Consider the following 18374-nt stretch of genomic DNA (forward strand, 5'->3'; position numbering starts at 1 on the left):
AGCCCTTGTCCTCTTCGGTAGTATCTACTCCAGGCCACTAATTCAAACATGTATTTTTCAAGCACCTGGTGTGTGCTAGACACTGGGGACAGAGAAGCACTAAGTCATTGTGCCTACCCTCAAGGAGCTCACAGTCTGTGGGAAAAACTAACATAAGAAGATCAATTTACAATACACGCTACTAACTGCTGAGATCAAAGAAATTCATCAGAAAATAAGCAGCCATTTACTATGTGCTAGACATGCTAATACAAGGGATACAAGCAGAAACTGACCCCTGGAAACACTTGCCGCCATCAGCGCTGACACCCTACTGTAATCAGCCTCTGTCTCCGTAACCTTAGACAAAACTAGAGGGCGCAATTACCATAAGAAACAACTTGTTTACATTACAGAGTCTCAAAGTATCTCCCGACAAGATACTATTTCAAAGGCGAAATAGGAACTATGGTGGGAAAATATGGCGGACACCGTCCCAATTATGATGAAAAATCAGCACGCCCGGGAATGGGCATCATTTGCCTCCTGATAAGGTGATAAGAAAAGCACTAACCAATTTTGTAGCATTCATGACACGGAAATTCGCAGAACCTGAATTCAATCGTGAGGGAACATCAAACAAACCCATAGAGGGACAGTCTACAAAATTACTGGCTTGCACTCTACAAAATCATCAAAGTCACTAAAGACAATCTAGACATATTGAGGAACTCCTCCAGATGAGTAGAAACAACAGACAGGACAACGAATCCCCAGCCAGAAAAAGATCATTTTTCTTTTGCTAAGGGCATTATTGGGACAATTGACAAAATTTGAATATCTATAGATTAACAATATTCTACCAATGTAAATTTCTTGGTTTTTTTATACTTGTACTATGGTTAATGTGAAAGTCCTTGTTTAAGAAAATACTCGCTGGAGTACTGAGAGGTAATAGGACATTATGTTGCAACTTACTCTAAAATGTCTCAGAAGAAAACCGTAGGATGATTAAGCAAATGTAAAATATTAACATGCTAGGAGTCTAAGTGAAGGACATGCAGGGACTTTCTGTTCTATTTGTGCAACTTTTCAAAATAAAAAAGTTTTTTGAAATATGGGTTTGGCAGAAATTTTAGAAAGCATAGGCAAACCAAAGAAATAAACCTTATCACACATATATTAAGGTATGAACTTTAGAACTAGTATCTTCTAAATTTGGTAGTTTTCACCAAATGGATCTGGGTCATTTGCATTGAAAAGATGTTGGGAGGGATAGGCTGTATTCAGAATAAGTTCTGGGAAAATACTACATTGTTCATGATTGTTTTTCATCAGCTATTTCTAGTCTCCTAACTTCCTGATTTTGAAGTCCTAAAGCCACTAATTAGAAAATACACACCGTTTAGTTTCAGTGAAATCTGTTCATAAAAACCCTCTGCCATTTCAAGGAGGTTCAAAGATATGCTCACTGATTTTTTTTTATTTTTCATTATTATGGATTCTTCATAAATGAACAGAAAGGCACAGTGAATCCTCATTGCACCATCATCCTCCCTTAAAAACATGTGAAATCTTTATTACAGAATGGCTTTTGTGATACAAGAAACGCTACCCTGCTGCTTATGGATACTTTACTATGTAACCTATAGCAGTAGGCATTGTTTACATTTTAGTACAAATAGATCTTTGCAGAGGACAGGGAGGATGGTGTGCAGTTTATAACCCCCCAACACACCAGTTGTTACAAAAGTCTCTCTAGACATTGCAAAATGTTTCTTTCAGTACAAATAACCCTGTTGAGAGCCAATGACCATATTCTGCTATATTGTGGTTTACCTTGCCAATTTATCACAGTGATTTCTCCTTCCAAACACTGAACTATGTGCAGTATGCATACTACTCAGTATGCCACAAATGTGGTATGACCTGACTGCAGTGTTGTCCTTTGAAGCCTTGATTTTCCCTTCTCCCAGAGCCTGCAGAACTATTTTTACATGTTATTATGATTCCTTTAGGAATTCCTCAGAGCTAATTGGCTTTTCACTCAGGCGCTGAGAGTACTGTTCCCTGGTGATCTCACTGGCTCTGGGGTACCAATGGACTAGGCAGGGACTGAGGTCTGTGGTGAAGGCTAAGGATTGGGTGTTCAATGTTGACAGTCTGATGCATGGAGTGATAGGTTAATTTTAGGTCGTGTAAGGTCAAGCAAAACAAGACAAAATAAATAATCGAAGAATGAATGCAAAAACTGTATCCGTTGTGGAATTGTGCCCTAGAATGCTGACTATTGGTAATGGATTTCTATTAACTAAAGACTTAATTATGTTAAATATACATATCAAAATTTCTAGAATAACCACTATCATAAAAGGATATTATATCTCCTCCAAACTACCAAGAAGGGAGAAATTTAAAGAGAGAAAGAGAAAAAAAATCAACCAATCCAAAAAAGGCAAAGGAAAAACTTTTTGGAAAAGTGGGACAAGGAATAGAGGAAGATGGTAGATTTAAACTTAAATATATCAATAATTGCATAAAATGTAAGTGAACCAAATGCTCCAGTTAAAAGTAAAGATTTATCAGTCTGGATTTAAAGAAGTCTAGCTATTTTTAAGAGATAGCCCCAAAACACACATACACAGTAAATTTGAGAGTAAAAATGATAGAAAGAAATACACCAGGAAATAGTATGATCAACAAAAATTAAGCTGTTACAGCTAAATTAATATCACACAAAACAAACTTCAAGGGAAAAATAATTACTAGATTTAAAGAAGGTTACAAGGGGTGCCTGGCTAGCTCAGTTGATAGCGCATGCAACTCTTGATATTGGGGATGTAGGTTCAACCCCCATGTTGGGTGTAGAGATTACTTAAATATAAAATCTTTTAGGGGTGCCTGGGTGGTTGGGTTGGTTAAATGTCTGCCTTTGGCTCAGGTCATGATCCCAGGGTCCTGGGATCCAGCCCCACATCCCAGGATCAAGCCCCACATCAGGCTCTCTGCTCAGCAAAGTCGGCTTCTCCCTCTCCCTCTGCCCCCCTCAGCTCGTGCTCACTGTCTTTCACTCTCTCTCGCTCTCTGTCAAATAAATAAATAAATAAATAAATAAATAAATAAATAAATAAATAAATAAATATTTTAAAAATGATTTTTAAAAAATAAAGAAGGTTACAATATATTGATAAAATTTCAATTCAACAGAAAAAATATAATACTAACCTTGGATGTATTCAACTGCTTTGACTATGTGAAACAAAAATTAACACAAATTCAAGGAGAAATAGACAAATCCACCAGCACAGTGAGTCTTTAATTCGTCTCTCTCATAAATTCATAGATGAAGCAGACAAAAAAAATCAGTAAAGATGTAGAAAATTTGAACATCAAATGAACAAGCTGGTTCTAGTAGATACACAAAGAACACTGTACCTAGCAACTGGAAAATAAACATTCTTTACAAGAACACATGAACAAGCCACCATGTACAGACTGTTCACTGATCAAAAGCACTTAGCCAAGGGTACAAACGGGGGTCAAAATCCATCCCATGCTCCACTTGCCAAACCACGTGCTCAGGTATGGTGCTATATCCATCTGGAAGAAAGAGCACATTTTCCTAATTCATACAAAAGCAATATGTCATCCAGTAGTGGTCCAGCACATGGAACATTTATGAAAGTTAATCATATACTAGGTTAAAAAAAAGTCAACAAATTTCAAAGAATCAGTTTCATACAGTTCACATTTTCTGACCACACTGCAATTAAAGTAGAAATTAGTAACAAGAAGATAAAGAAAACATTTATGTTTGGAAATTTCAAAACATACTTTGAAATCATACATCAAAGAAAAAAGTCATACTAAAAATTAGAAAATACTTAGAACAGAACAATAATCAAAATATTACATATCAAAACTAATAGGGGCACCTGGATGGGTCAGTTGGTAGAGCAAGCAACTCTTGATCTCAGAGTCATGAATTCAAGCCCCATATTGGGCATAAACCCTATTTAAAAAAAAAGAAAACTAATAAAAAATTATGGGTTGCCACCAAAGTGGTATTTAGAAAGATATTTATGTCATGAAACCTTTGTATTTTTAAAGAAGGCTAGAAATTAAAAAGCTAAGCATCCAATTTAAGAAGTTACAATAACAGTAAATGAAAGAAAGCAAAAATAAAGATGTTTCAAAATAACAAATATTAATAAAAAAGAAAATATCCGATACAAAAGATCAATAAAACCAAAAATTGGTTGGTTGAAAAGTCTAATAAAACAGATAAACCTAAAAAAAAAAAAACAGATAAACCTGTGGAAAGACTGATGACAAAAATGGGAGAAGGTATGTATAAACAAATATTAGGAATTGTATCAGTTGGGTTCATGACAGGAAATAGATGACATACACAAAGTGGATAATTATTTTTTTAAAGATTTTATTTACTTATTTGAGAGAGAGATCATGCTTGCACAGGAGCAGAGGGGAGGGGCAGAGGGAGAGGGAGAAGCAGGTTCCAGGGAGCTCAACGTGGGGCTCAATCCCCGGATCATGACTTGAGCTGAAGGCAGATGCACAACCAGCTGAGGAACCCAGGCACCTCTCAAAGTGGATAATTAAAGACAGGTGGGTTTTGGGTTTTTTTTAGATTTTTTCAAAAGATTTTGTTTATTTATTCATGAAAGAGAGAGACAGGGATCCCTGGGTGGCGCAGCGGTTTGGCGCCTGCCTTTGGCCCAAGGCGCGATCCTGGGGACCCGGGATCGTGTCCCATGTTGGGCTTTCGGTGCATGGAGCCTGCTTCTCCCTCTGCCTGTCTCTCTGCCACTCTCTCTCTCTGTGTCTCTCATGAATAAATAAATTTTAAAAAAAATAAAAAAAAATGAAAGAGAGAGACAGAGACATAGGCAGAGGGAGAAGCAGGCTCCTGCAGTGAGCCTGATGCAGGACTTGATCCCAGGACCCCAGGATCACGACCTGAGCCAAAGGCAGACATTCAACCACTGAGCAACCCAGGTGCCCCTCAGATTTTATTTTTAAGGAATCTCTACACCCAATGTGGAACTCAAACTTACAATCCCAATATCAAGAGTCACATGCTCCATGGACTGAGCCAATCAGGCTCTCCTAAAGAGGGTTTAATGAAGGAACCATGCACAATGATGTGAGTGGGCCAGATTAAGGGAAATCAGCAATGGATGGTGAGGCACCTCAGGGCTGGCAACACTGAAAGACGTTACCATCTGTAAGCCTGAGGAGGCAAGGAGAGGGAATGGTTACCAAAAACTGAGGAAATAAGGAAAAATAAAATAATAAGGAAAGAAACATTCAACAGGAAATGTGGCCTTCTGTAGAGGAATCACTGCCAACTCACATCCCTGCAGGGAGGGAATGTGGGGAATACATGTCCTGACTTTTCCTCCTTCTACCATCTGATCTCCTGTGGCTGATACCTCCCATTGGCTGATGGCTACTGAAAGCAATAAGGGGGGGGGCGGGGGGAGCCAAATGCAGTTAATATGGGTCAGGGAACAGAGCAGGGTGGAGAAGGATGTAAAGTGAATCTTGAAAGGGAACAACAGCAAAAAAAAAAAAAAAAAAAAAAAAAAAAAAAAAAAAAAAAAAAAAAAAAAAAAAAACGGGACGCTTGGGTGGCTCAGCAATTGAGCATCTGTGTCCGGCTCAGGGCATGATCCTGGAGTACTGGGATCGAGTCCCACATTGGGCTCCCTGCGTGGAGCCTGCTTCTCCCTCTGCCTATATCTCTGCCTCTCTCTCTCTGCGTGTCTCTCATGAATAAATAAATAAAATCTTTAACAAAAAAAAAAAAAAAAAACAGAATTCCCAGCACTGACTGTTCCTTTTGCCCCTCCAAACCACTCTTGCCCTTCGTCCAGATGAAAAACCCATGCCCTCCAACAGAATGTACAAATTGCCATCAGCTACTGTATTATTGCAGGGGGATGTCAATTCATTCATAATTCCACATGAAATCTAAAATATTCTCCACCACCAGTGCTTTTCATATACAGTAGAAGGGAATGGGGGCTCTAAACTTAAAGCATAGTTGCTATAGGGGCACTTGGGCGGCTCAGCTGGTTAAGTGTCCAACTCGAGATTTCAGCTCAGGTCATCAGGGCTGTGGGATCAAGCCCTGCATTAGGCTTCATGCTGGGAGTAGAGATTGCTTGAGATTCTTTCTCTCCCTCTTCCCCTGCCCCTCCCCCAGTGTGTGCCCTCTCTGCCCCCTCAAACCCCCCCACTCTCAAATAAATAAATATTTTAATTTTTTTGAAAAACATAGTTGCTACAGTCCCTCCTTCTGTAGCTAGAAGCAGGCCCAATGTTGATAATCATAGCTTCAATTTTTCTGCCACCCACTCCATGCTTCCCTTGCCCTCTGTCAGCATCTCAGTAGGACAGGATATGTTCCCTGGTGGAGTGACCTAAACCTTCATCCTCACGGATGTGAATCCTTATAATCTTACCTTGACTGGGTTACCAGTTTTCACTGACCAGTACTATTGAACAAGAGAGTGATAGGAGGCACCTCAGTGAGGCCCCTGAGTTCTAGAGATAGTTCTCCTTGCCTCCATTGTGTAGGAGCAACCTAATCTGCCTTTGGTAATCAGGATAGACCACCCTGGTCTGTACAGTGACCCCTTGCCTGCCTGTTAAACAGCATGGAGAACACAAAATGGCCAGAGGGCAATGTCAGTTTCCAAAACAGGATCCTGACATGTTCCCTGGTGGAAGCATTTCTCCCTTGGGCATTAGAACCTCTTAATCCACTGAGTCCAAGATGTAGGGACGGGAAGCAAATATTTCTTGAGGGAGTGGGGTCAATCCCACCTCCACCTCTCAAATCCTGGACCCACACATTCTGACAACAAGGGAGATATGATATATTAGCCCTTGGTTTAAAGTATATACTAGGTTCTGTAGGACAGTACCCCAAATTTGCAGGTTATGGTGCCATAATTGAGCCTTTGGCAGGAAATTTCACCATTCTATCAAGCCAGTTGCTTCTAGGTGATGAGACATGTGCTAAGACCAAAGAATTCCATGGGAACAAGCCCATCGCCACACTTACTTCACGCTAAACTGAGTTCCTTTGTTGAAAGCAATGTTGAGTAGGATACCATGGTGATGAATCAGGCATTCTGTGAGTCCACATGGTAGTGCTGGCAGAAGCTTTGCAAGCATGAAAATCAAATCCGTATTCAGAATATGTATCTATTCCTGTGAAGACAGTCAGTGCCTCCTCCGTGATGGAAGGGGTTCAGTGTAACCAATCTGCCACCAGATGACTATCTGGTCCCCCCAAGGAATGGTACCATATTGGTGCCTCAGCATTTGGTCTCCGCTGATAAGCAGGTTGCCAATTCAAAGTGGTAGCAGACAGATCAGCTTCAGTGAGAGAAGACCCCGTATATATACCTCATCCCAGCTGGCACAACTATTTTGTATATGGGTCTACTGAGCAAGCACTAGGGTAGCTGAAGAGGCTGACACCAACAGAATAGGTTATCTTATCCACCTGATTACTGAGAGCCTCTTCCATGGTGGATGTCCTCTAGATGCAATTGTATGGAACACAAATATCTTCACACTTCTGGCCCATTCTAGGAGGCCTATACATATACCTTTTTCCCAGGTCTCCTTATCACCAAATTCCTATCTTGTTCTTTCCACATTCTTCTCTGTCCAGCCAACATGTTAGCCTCTGTCCCTGAATCAGTGTATTAGGCCATTTCTCCATCCACCAAAGTAAATAGATATACTACTTGGTAGGATTTTCCTTTCCTTCTGTCTTTAGGGGCCATCCCTGAGTAGAGCTGTCAGCCACCTGTGACCTACTTCTGCCAGGTGCCAGCCTACCATGCAGATCCATCTATAAAGCCATAGGAATACATTTTCTTGTTCTGTTCAATGATTATAGAGAACTCTCCTTGAGGTCATATGTAGGGGCTGATGGAGAGGCAGTGATGTAGTAGGACCAAGTACCATGTGAGTCTGAGTCATTTCCTCATTCACTTTTACCTTCCCAACTTTCTCAGATCTGATTTCATATACAGTGTCGATTTAACAATGGAATGCTGCTGCACATGGCCATTTGATAATTGAGTGAATTAAATAATACCCATTTCCTAATGGCCAGTTCAAGTCACATAGTCTCTTGGTGTCTCATGGTCAGAATTCAATCACTATCAGGGCCTGGTAGCCATTGCCTTTCAAATGGAGAATAACTGTCAGTTAAGGAAAGTATGGCCTTACTGCAGCACCCTAAGAGTCTGCGCTACGAGGCTTCATAGAACATGCACCACAGACTCATATTTGTTGCTGAGACTTTTCTTGCTTCAGATCCGACTCAAAACTGGCAGCCTCAGAGATTACTCAGTAAATGGGTTAGAGCAGCATATCCAAATACGGTATATGTTGCCTCCTAAATCCAGAGAGGTCCAAGTATTGGTTTCTTTCTTTGTGGTGGGTAGTACAAGGAAAAACAACTTATCTCTTACTTCAGAAGAGATATTCTGACATTCTCCTATACCACTGGACCCCTAGAAATGTCATCCATGTAGCAGGCTCCTGAACTTTCTCAAGGCTTATCTCCTATCCTCTGGTCATAAGGCATCTAAAATACTTGATTCTTCCTGCCCCTTAGACTCATTAGCATAATGCTATCAATGTCATGGACCAGCATTATATCTATAGAGTAAAAAGAGAAGTTCCTTCTGGTAGATTATGACAGAAAATGGCATAGTTTGAGATAGCCCTAAGGTAAGAAAGTGAGTGCAAACTATTTCTGATTATCTCTGCTGATGATAGTTGTTAGGTCAATAGGTGCCAGAGGCTGGGTTCATTTGCTCCAGTAAAGATACCACATTAAGAAACAGAGTTGTGACTGGTGTCACAGCCTGATTAAATTAACAATAATTCAAAAGCATTCTCTAAAACTTAAATGCCTTTTCCTACAGGCCAAACTGGGCATGTGGTTGGAGTCATCACAATTCCATTGTTCAAGTCTTTGGTGGTGGCTCTTATCTCTTCAACTGCCCCAGGAATTTGGTGTTGCTTTGGTTTACTTTCTTGGCAGTAGAGGTGAAAGGGAAAGGGTTGCAGTTCCAGGTGAAACTACTTGACCTTTCCCTATAATAAGAACCCTCCCTCCATGGATCATAAGTCAGAAAAATAACGTGTGGTGAGTATGCCAAGATGGGTCCAAGTTCCCACTGAAATGAACTCAGACCAAGACCTAATTTATCACCTGACTCCCTAAGTCCCCACCCTGGAGATGAACCACAGTGGCACACTATCCAATAATTAGCATCAATTCATACCTGGAATCTTATAACCCTAAAAGTTTCCAGATATTTTCTTTACCCTGGTCATGGCCTCCTAGTAAATGACCACAGGTCTCAGTGTGAGGAAGGAAGACTTGGAAAAAGGTTTTCAGTATCCATCTGTAATAGCATTGTGGTAAGGTCCTTTCTCAAAGAGATCTGCCCTCCCCCTTAACCAAAGAGCTCCAAAAAAAAAAAAAAATCACAGAGCTCCAGATCTGGGAACTGGCCTAGTAGATCTGGGAATAGAGTAAGAGTTCATTCAAGAGCCTGCAAAATTTTTGCCCACTTGACCTAGAATTTTTCTGCTTCTCTGTATCACATCTATTTCACTTCTAGGAAATTCCATAATCATCCTCTGCAACAGATGGAAGTCGAAACACTCTATCCTTGTGCTTTATGTCAATTGCATCCACATTAATTATGACAGGTAGGCACCATCGCCTGGACTCTACCTTTTAGGGCTCCATTATCCTATTGAAATCAGGGTGTCCAATTCCACTGAAGCATCTCCCACTATCATTTGTGGCCTACAGAGACTATTCCGTGGAGATTTTCAGTCATACTGGTGCTCCTCTCAGCAATATATTTCTTTTTTTTATAATTTTTATTTATTTATGATAGTCACACAGAGAGAGAGAGAGAGAGGCAGAGACACAGGCAGAGGGAGAAGCAGGCTCCATGCACCGGGAGCCTGACGTGGGACTCGATCCCGGGTCTCCAGGATCGCGCCCTGGGCCAAAGGCAGGCGCCAAACCGCTGCGCCACCCAGGGATCCCAGCAATATATTTCTTAATGCTTTAGTGAAGAGTGTCCTCCCAGCAGGGTGACCAACTGGTCCAGATTTTCCTGGGACTGTCACAGTTTTAAAACTGAAAATCCCACAGCCCAGGAAACCCTACTGCAGTCTTTCTACAAGCAGAGTTAGAGGCAGGCACTGAGCAGATTGCACATCATAGATCCACTTCAACATTCCCTTCTCCTTGGGCATTAGAGCATATAGGCTCTACTGAAATCCAATAACACTTAGGGGGGTGGAGACAATGAACTGTTGTGGGGTTTGGTCCTGAGGAGAATCAGTATTTCTTGTGAGGCAAACACCCCCATGAAAGTCATCAAAAGGTTTTTATGCAGAGGAAGGCTGGTACCATTAGACAAAAGATGTATGACTCCTTCTACTGGCAAGGAAGGTTCAGGGGAACATGAAGGTTAAATTTTTCTCAGCTTCATCTGTTTATACCCAAATATTTCCACCCAATGTGTCAGGGTTCTATTATTTCCCCAGGAGAGCCTGTCAGTTAACCTAAGAGCTCCAACAAGGCCGTACCTTTAATCAGTGCTGCACCTTTGCAAAGTTTATGATCAGTCCCTGAGCATGATTGCCAGGCATATCTGTCCTCCAGTTCCAGGAGAATAAAAACTACTTGAATGGTGACAGTGAGGCTCTTTGATTTTCCACTCTGATCTGTGTTGTGCATTCAAGGCTTTCCATTTGTCCTTTTTTCTGTATAAGCTCTCTACGGTCATCAGAAGCAGTTAGCCCTAGCCCCTCCTTTGCAATCATCACTGTCACCATAGGGATAAGTGCTCTAGCCACTTGATTTCCCAAAGCTTTGCCCTCCACTTGTATTCCATTTCAAGCCACCATCGCTGATAATTTGAGTAATCATCATTCAGCGCATACCACGCATTACAAGTGTCTCATTTCCCCCTAGAAAAGAGGTTGTCACAGAATGCATTCTTTAGGAAGCCAAAGCTGAAATTGAGTTAGGATGCAAAGCATTTACTGGAGAGAGAAACCTGTGAAGCAAATGAGGAGGAGGCGGCACTGGGCAGAGGCAGTACAGGCAGGCAAAACAAACCCAAATCCAAAGTATGTGTCGATTCCATCAAAGACAACTCGCCATCCCTTCCAAGGTAGAAGGGGTCTAATGGAATTAAGACCATAAGGTGGTTGGCTAGTGTCCCTTTAGCCATCCACTGAATAAAGGACTCACCATTGGTCTCTGCTGTTGGCTTCTTAGGCACTCAGCAGTGGCAGTAGCTAAACCAGGCTTGGAGAGGTGAAGCCCACGCTGCTAGGCCCACCCATTGCCTCCCTCTCTGCCTGTCAGCATAACAACCTATTTGGGGCCCACTGCACAAGTACTGTGGTGGCCAAGGAGAAAGTTTGGCTTATCTACCTGGTTGGTTTTGAATCTACTCTGCAGTGGATGCTTTTTGGTGAATATTAATGAGACAAAAATATGCACACTTGGAGCCAGCCCCAGTGGCCCATATACATACCTCTTTCCCAGACAGCCTTGCCACTGGTATGGCAGTGTTGTTCCTTTCATGCCTCCAATGAGGCAAGATACTAGCCACTTTTCAGGATCTACTGTCCTTATCTCAGGCTTCATCTTCCTCCATACAAAAGGAATGCCCAAAGGTACTGCCCACCGGAATGAGCTCCATTTAGCAAATAAGAAAGGGAGCAAAAGAAATGGGCAAGTATTTCACAGAAAAGGCCAAATGAATGTAATCAAAGAAATGCAGAATAACTTCATATTATATACACATTATGCCACCAGATTGCTGACAATTCAAATTTCAGTGTCCATTTATGAAGTTTTATTGGCACACAGCCATGCTCATTCATTTACATATTGTCTCTGGCTGCTTTCCCACTACAGTGGCAGAATTGTGTAGTTGCATCAGACTGTGTGGCCCACAAAGCCAAAAATGCTTACTGTCAGACCCTTTTCTAGGCAGTAAAGTTCAAGAAAAATTTAAGTTACATTAAGGTAAATTAAACACAGAATCTCAACATTTCTATCTTATTCAGAATCTTCTTAGGAGCATGCAGAGGAAAGAATAGGGAAAAGAGTTAACCTCCTTCTACCTGGAAAAGATCCCTGAGTAAAGAGCCAAGGAATGCTGCCTAAAAAAGAAAAAGTCAGTGGTTCTCAGACTTGAGGGAGCATCAGAATCAACTGGAAGGCTTGTTAACAAAAGACTGCTGGGCCCTACTCCCAGAGGTTTTGACTCAGTAGGTCTGGGGTGAGGCTGGAGAATTTGCCTTTCTAACAAATTTCCAGGTGATGCTGATGTTGCTGGTCTGGAGGCTGCACTTTGAGAACTGCTGCCCTAAGAGTTAGAAGTGATTCCTAAACTGCGGTGCTTCAGCAACCTGCATCAGAATCACCTAGATCTCTGGCCCATGGTATTTACATTCTAGTGAAGAAGTGATATAATAAACAGTTAAGCAAGGAGCACCTGGCTGGTTCCATCAGTAGAGCATGTGACTCTTGATCTGGGGATTGTGAGTTCGAGCCCCACGTGCCAGGGAGAGATTACTTAAATACACTTAAAAAGGGCAGCCCGGGTGGCTCAGCGGCTTAGCGTAGGCTTCAGCCCAGGGCCTGATCCTGGAGACCTAGGATCGAGTCCCGTGTCAGGCTCCCTGCATGGTGCCTGCTTCTCCCTCTGCCTGTGTCTGCCTCTGTGTGTGTGTGTGTGTGTGTGTGTGTGTGTGTGTTGCTCATGAATAAATAAATAAAATCTTTTAAAAATACACTTAAAAATAAACAAACACGTATATAATGTCATATAAAATAAAGTGGATCATAGGAATGAAGAGTGACAAGGCATGCTAGTTAAGACAGGGAGGTCAAGTCAGGCCCTCTTTAAGAAGATGACATTGGATAGAGACAATGTCACAGGGAGAGCAAGCTATTAATAAGTTAACATTAATGTTAATTAATATCAATATGTTAATATGTGAGGAAGGAGTATTTGAGTCAGAAAGAACAATCAGTGCAAAGACCATGAGACAAGAATGTGCTTGGTGTGGGTTTCCAGAACAATTTAAGGCCAAGAATTTGACTCTTTGTTCTTTCTGGTTCCTTGTGTTCTTCCTTCCCCAGGGCAAGAAGCTTCAGTTTATTCTCTATCACACAAATAGGGTCATACAATACGTTCTGTTCTGCAACTTGCATAATCCCTTAGTGATAAATAATGAACAATCTTTCATGTCCCTACATTTAAGATTCATCTCATTGTTTGCAAAGGCTGAATATTCCTTTGTAGACATGTACCAGGGGTTTACTTTTTAAAAATCAATTATTTGTATGATGAGTTTCCTATAGATGAACAGTTAGATTGCTTCCATTTCTTGGCTATGATCCAGAAAATGCTATAGTATGCTTTTTCTTTTTTTTTTTTATTTATGATAGTCACAGAGAGAGAGAGAGAGAGGCAGAGACATAGGCAGAGGGAGAAGCAGGCTCCATGCACCGGGAGCCTGATGTGGGTTTCGATCCCGGGTCTCCAGGATCACGCCCTGGGCCAAAGGCAGACGCCAAACCACTGCGCCACCCAGGGATCCCCTATAGTATGCTTTTTCAAATGTGTGTGTGTGTGTTTGTGTCTGTGTACTTGTTCATACATTCCTTTATACACTAAAAGTTTACCAAGCTGCTACTACATGTTAGGTACCGCGTTACATGCTGAAAATACAACGTTCAGCAAAACGGACATGGTTCTTGCTCTCATGGAATACAGGATCTACTAGGGGGAGAAAATCACACAAGAAATATGTAATTACAAACTTCGAGAAGTGCTAGCAAGGTATGGCTGTTGTTCAGCTTACCCAACTTTCACTCTCAAGCCTCCTTCCAGCTAGAATTCTGGCCAATGAGACAAAAGTGGGTCGTGGTAGACAGATCACTGTCCCCTCAGTCATATCCTTTTTTTTAAAAAAAAAAAAAAGACTTTTTTTTTATTCACAGAGACACTGGGGGGGGGGGGCAGAGAGAGAAGCAGGCCCCATACAGGAAGCCTGACATGGGACTCAATCCCAGGTCTCCAGGATCACACCCCAGGCTGCAGGCAGCGCTAAACCGCTGCGCCACTGGGGCTGCTGTCCTCAGTCATATCCTAATCCTCAGAACTTGTGCATATGTTAGGTTACATGGCAAAGAATTAAGGTTGCAGATGGAATTAAGCTTACTAATCAGTTAACCTTAGAAGAGGGAATGTAAGCACTGGGTGTTATAAGGAAATGATGAATCACTAAATTCTACTCCTGAAACCAATATTACACTATATGTTAACTAAAGTCTAAATAAAAAATATGAAACAAAAAAAAGAAGAGGGAATGTAGCCTAGATTATCCAGGTAGACTCAGTGTAATCACAAGGATCCTTAAATGTGGCAGACGGAGGGCCAAAAAGTCAGAGAAGATGTGATGACAAAAAGCAGAAGTCACAGTAATGTGATTGCTGGCTATGAAGATGGAAGGGTGGGCACCAGTCAAGGAATACAGGCACCCTCTGGAAGCTGGAAAAGGTAAGGAAATCGACATTCCCTTAGAGACCCCAGAAGGAAGGCAACCCTACCAAAACTGTGATTTTAGCCTAGCAATACCCATTTCAGACTTCTAACATCCAGAACTATAAGATGATAAGCTTGTGTTGCTTTAAGCCACTACATTTACAGAGTTTTGTTAGAGCAGGCATAGGAAACTCATGCATGGATTACTTGGGAAAACTTTTGCTATCCTGATAAAAGTATCGTCCTTTCCTCTTCTTCCTTGTTCTTGACTTGAATGTGCAGCCATAGAAGTCATCCAGTGACCCTGAGGGAAAGGCCAAGACAACTGCGGAGCCATCAGCCCTGATATTGTTGAACTGCTAAAGAAATGCCAGCAGCCCCTGACATCTAATCTTCTAGTTCCCCTCTGTGAGCAGGGGGGGGGGGGAACCCTATAGACCCATACTTTTCAGCTCTTGTAGTTATTCAGTTACATGCAGACAAAAACATCTCTCAGTGACAAGTGGGTATAAACGGCAATGAGGGAATATCATGAAATATGTGCACAGTGGAATTTTTTTATGTCCAACATCCAATTCCCTTCCTATTTGGGGGGAAATCCCCAGTGTGTACAGCATTGGTGGACTACACTGCCCACTTCAAAGTCTAAAGGAAGAAATCTTTCATCTTCCTGCCCCTTGGCAGCCAGTTGCACAGGGCACATGCTTGCCTCAACTAGAAAAAGGACACGAGTGTATATAAAAGAAAACGTTAACATCCTGTGCTTGATGCCCCTCCCAATATTCCCTAGGCACTCGTTTCTGTTTCAATGACTTCTTACTGCAGGCACCTGTGACTCTGCCTGAGGACTTTCTGGCTCAGGAGTGTGCTTAGCCAGCAGTGTGGCAGGGAGTTAAGGTCCAAAGGAGCAAACCTATCAGTGATGAATACGAATATAAGAAAAATGTGCCAGCTTCCTTGTTTCCTGGATGGAAAACCCAAGGCATATTTTGTCTTCCTGAAGTCCCAGTAGAGTCAAGTCCCAGTTGCCCACAGCACTAACCTGCTCATTAAAAGGTTGTATTGTTTTTCAGGTCTTCCCTGTCTCACTTCCGCACTCCCCTCCATGGCTTCCTGGGATTACCTTCCAAATAAATCACGTGGTCTCAAATACTCATCTGAAAGTCTTTTTCACCCAAAGTAAGAAATTTGATACCAGAAGTGGTCTTTTGAAGTAGACCTTCAGGATGGGGTTCTGGAATTGGATTACTCATATAACACATGAACACAAAGACCTCATTACTACTGGTAAGTAGAGTGGTGGCAATCCCTGGCATGCTGTAGAATTACAATTGAGAGACTCTTACCTATGCTGGATTGGGATAGGATAAAAATGGAAGAAAATGCACGGATTCATGCAATAGCTCTAGCACTTGAAAGATGAAAACTTTGAGAATCAGGGAATTGGTTTGCTCTTGTCCAACAAGACATGACCTGTCTCAATGATCACAGAAATCCTAAAGAAAGCAAATGACAGGGACGCTTGGGTGGCTCAGTGGTTCAGTATCTGCCTTTGGTTCAGGTCATGACCCTGAGTTCCTGGGATTGAGTCCCACATCGGACTCCCTGCAGGGAGCCTGCTTCTCCCTTTGCCTATGTCTCTGCCTCTCTCTCTATCTCTCGTGAATAAATAAATAAATAAATAAATAAATAAATAAATAAATAAATAAATATTTTTTAAAAAAGAAAGCAAATGACAGATGTGGTCAACCAGTTATTAAGTCAAGGAACAGCATGGAAGTAGAAGGCATTCATGGGAACTTTTATCTTTTTTCATCTCTTCCAGAAAGGGGCAGTCTAGGCTAAAAATCAGGCCCAGATTTGATTGTGAGAGTGGTAGAGTTACAAGGAGGATGATGCTCATCTTTCTTAAGATCTGCCCCTGCCTCAGCATATTTGTTTTAGGGACAATTCTTAGTATGGCCCAAGCAGAGAAATACCATTTCTAGCAGAAGATAAAAGAGATTATTCACTGAATAGTTGTAGGACTTGGTAAATATATACTTGATGGAATTGAGAGAATAAACCTGGGAATGGACTTTGGGGGTACTGGACCAAGGAAGAATATAAAACTGGATACAGAAGAGTTTTTGATATTGGAACACTCTCCCATGACTCAGGATTTCACATCTTGGCAGCGATACCTGGAGTCAGTCCTAGTATGCTGCTGGAATGGCTCCTTGAAACTTGGAAACAACAAAGCCTATATAGTAAATGAAGTGGAGTTTATTTCCTCACAGCTCTCAAAACTAGAAGTCCCAAATCAAATTGTTGGCAGAGTCAGTTTCTTCTGAGGCCTCTCTCCTTGGCTTGAAGATGGCTGCCTTCTCCCTGTTGCCCCTCAGTCTGTGTGTTGTCTGTGTCCTAATTTATTCTTCTTATAAGGACACCAGTCATATTGGATTAAGACCTACTCATTCTGCCTTAATTACTTCTTTAAAAGCCCTATCTCTACATACATCACACTGTAAGATACTGAGAGTAGGACTTCAACATATGAATGTTGGGAGGAGGGGACATAATTGAGCTCATAACAGAAACCAGCAAGAGTATTGCTTATAAAACTAAAAAAATGAAGATCAAATCAAGAATACTTACTCAGTAGCCTGTCAGTTGCCACAGTGGAAAAATCATTTTCCTTTTTCTGATTTCCACCCCTGAGCAGGTTCTCAGACCCAGGACTGATCAAGTGAAGAAAGGCCAAGTCCCCATGAGGAAGGATTCTGCAAAGCAACAGCAAATATACACAGTTATGATTTCAGCAAGTCTGCCTTAGCAGGACCTAGCCCATTTATCAGTGTGACTGTGAAGTAGGGGGAAAAGGAATACCCGATACCCATATTTTGTGGAGGTGATGTCAGAGAACCTAAAGCACTGTCATAGGGCCCTCTGTTAGAGTGGGATGTGTGGAGGTTCAGTAAGAAATGGAGTCCTAGCCCAAGTCTCACAGTGAATCCAATGGATCCACACCTAGTCTGTGCTCATTTCTCTGGTCCCTGACTATATTCTTGGAAGAGACATATTCAGCAGTTAGAAGAACTCTCAAATTGTTCCCTCACATAACAGGCAAAAGCCATTATGATAGAAATGGCTAAGTGGAAACTCCCCGAAGCCAGCGAAAATAAGAAGCAATGCCATACCCTGATGGGATTGGCAGGGAATAGTGCCAGCTTCCTTACCTCCTGCCCAGGTGAGACAACTTTGAGGTGTATTCCACAGTCACCCCATGAGGACTGAGACCTAACTTCCCAGAGCCATACCTGCTCACTAATGCAATTTGCATTGGTTTCCTTCCTTCCCTGCCTCGCTTTTTTATTTCCCTACCCATGCTTATCACCTCCCAAGTAGACTACTTATACTCAAAGCCTTACCTCAGTGACTCACGGTGGGAAAACCCAACCTAACACACCTCCTCTCTGGCCTTTGTTCATACTGAAAAATACACTTATGGAAGGTTTTTGTTGCCATTGTTGTTGGTTGTTACCTCCCAAAAACTCATACCATACGCACTGTTCTGCAATAACCTTTTTTCATTTTATAAGGCTTTATGGAAATTCTTTAGGCCAATAAATTATATATCTAATTCATATCTTAATAGCTGTGTCAAATTCCATAATATGGATATCCATATCCATCCTCCTACAGCTAAACATTTAGGTAGTTTCCAGACTTGCCTCCACAAACAATGCTGCC

General features: G+C 41.7%; 1 protein-coding gene across 1 annotated transcript in view; it reads right to left on the minus strand.

Moving 5' to 3' along the window:
- The window catches only part of THOC2 (THO complex subunit 2), a 134643-nt gene that overhangs the window by 109881 nt on the left and 6388 nt on the right, over positions 1 to 18374 (minus strand). Inside the window, exon 2 of the mRNA XM_055337385.1 lies at positions 17280 to 17404. The gene's annotated coding sequence lies outside the window, so the exon portion shown is untranslated. The remainder of the gene's footprint in view (positions 1 to 17279; positions 17405 to 18374) is intronic.

Source organism: Nyctereutes procyonoides, unplaced genomic scaffold (genome assembly GCF_905146905.1).
Source record: "Nyctereutes procyonoides isolate TBG_1078 unplaced genomic scaffold, NYPRO_anot_genome, whole genome shotgun sequence".
Taxonomy (NCBI): Eukaryota; Metazoa; Chordata; class Mammalia; order Carnivora; family Canidae; genus Nyctereutes; species Nyctereutes procyonoides.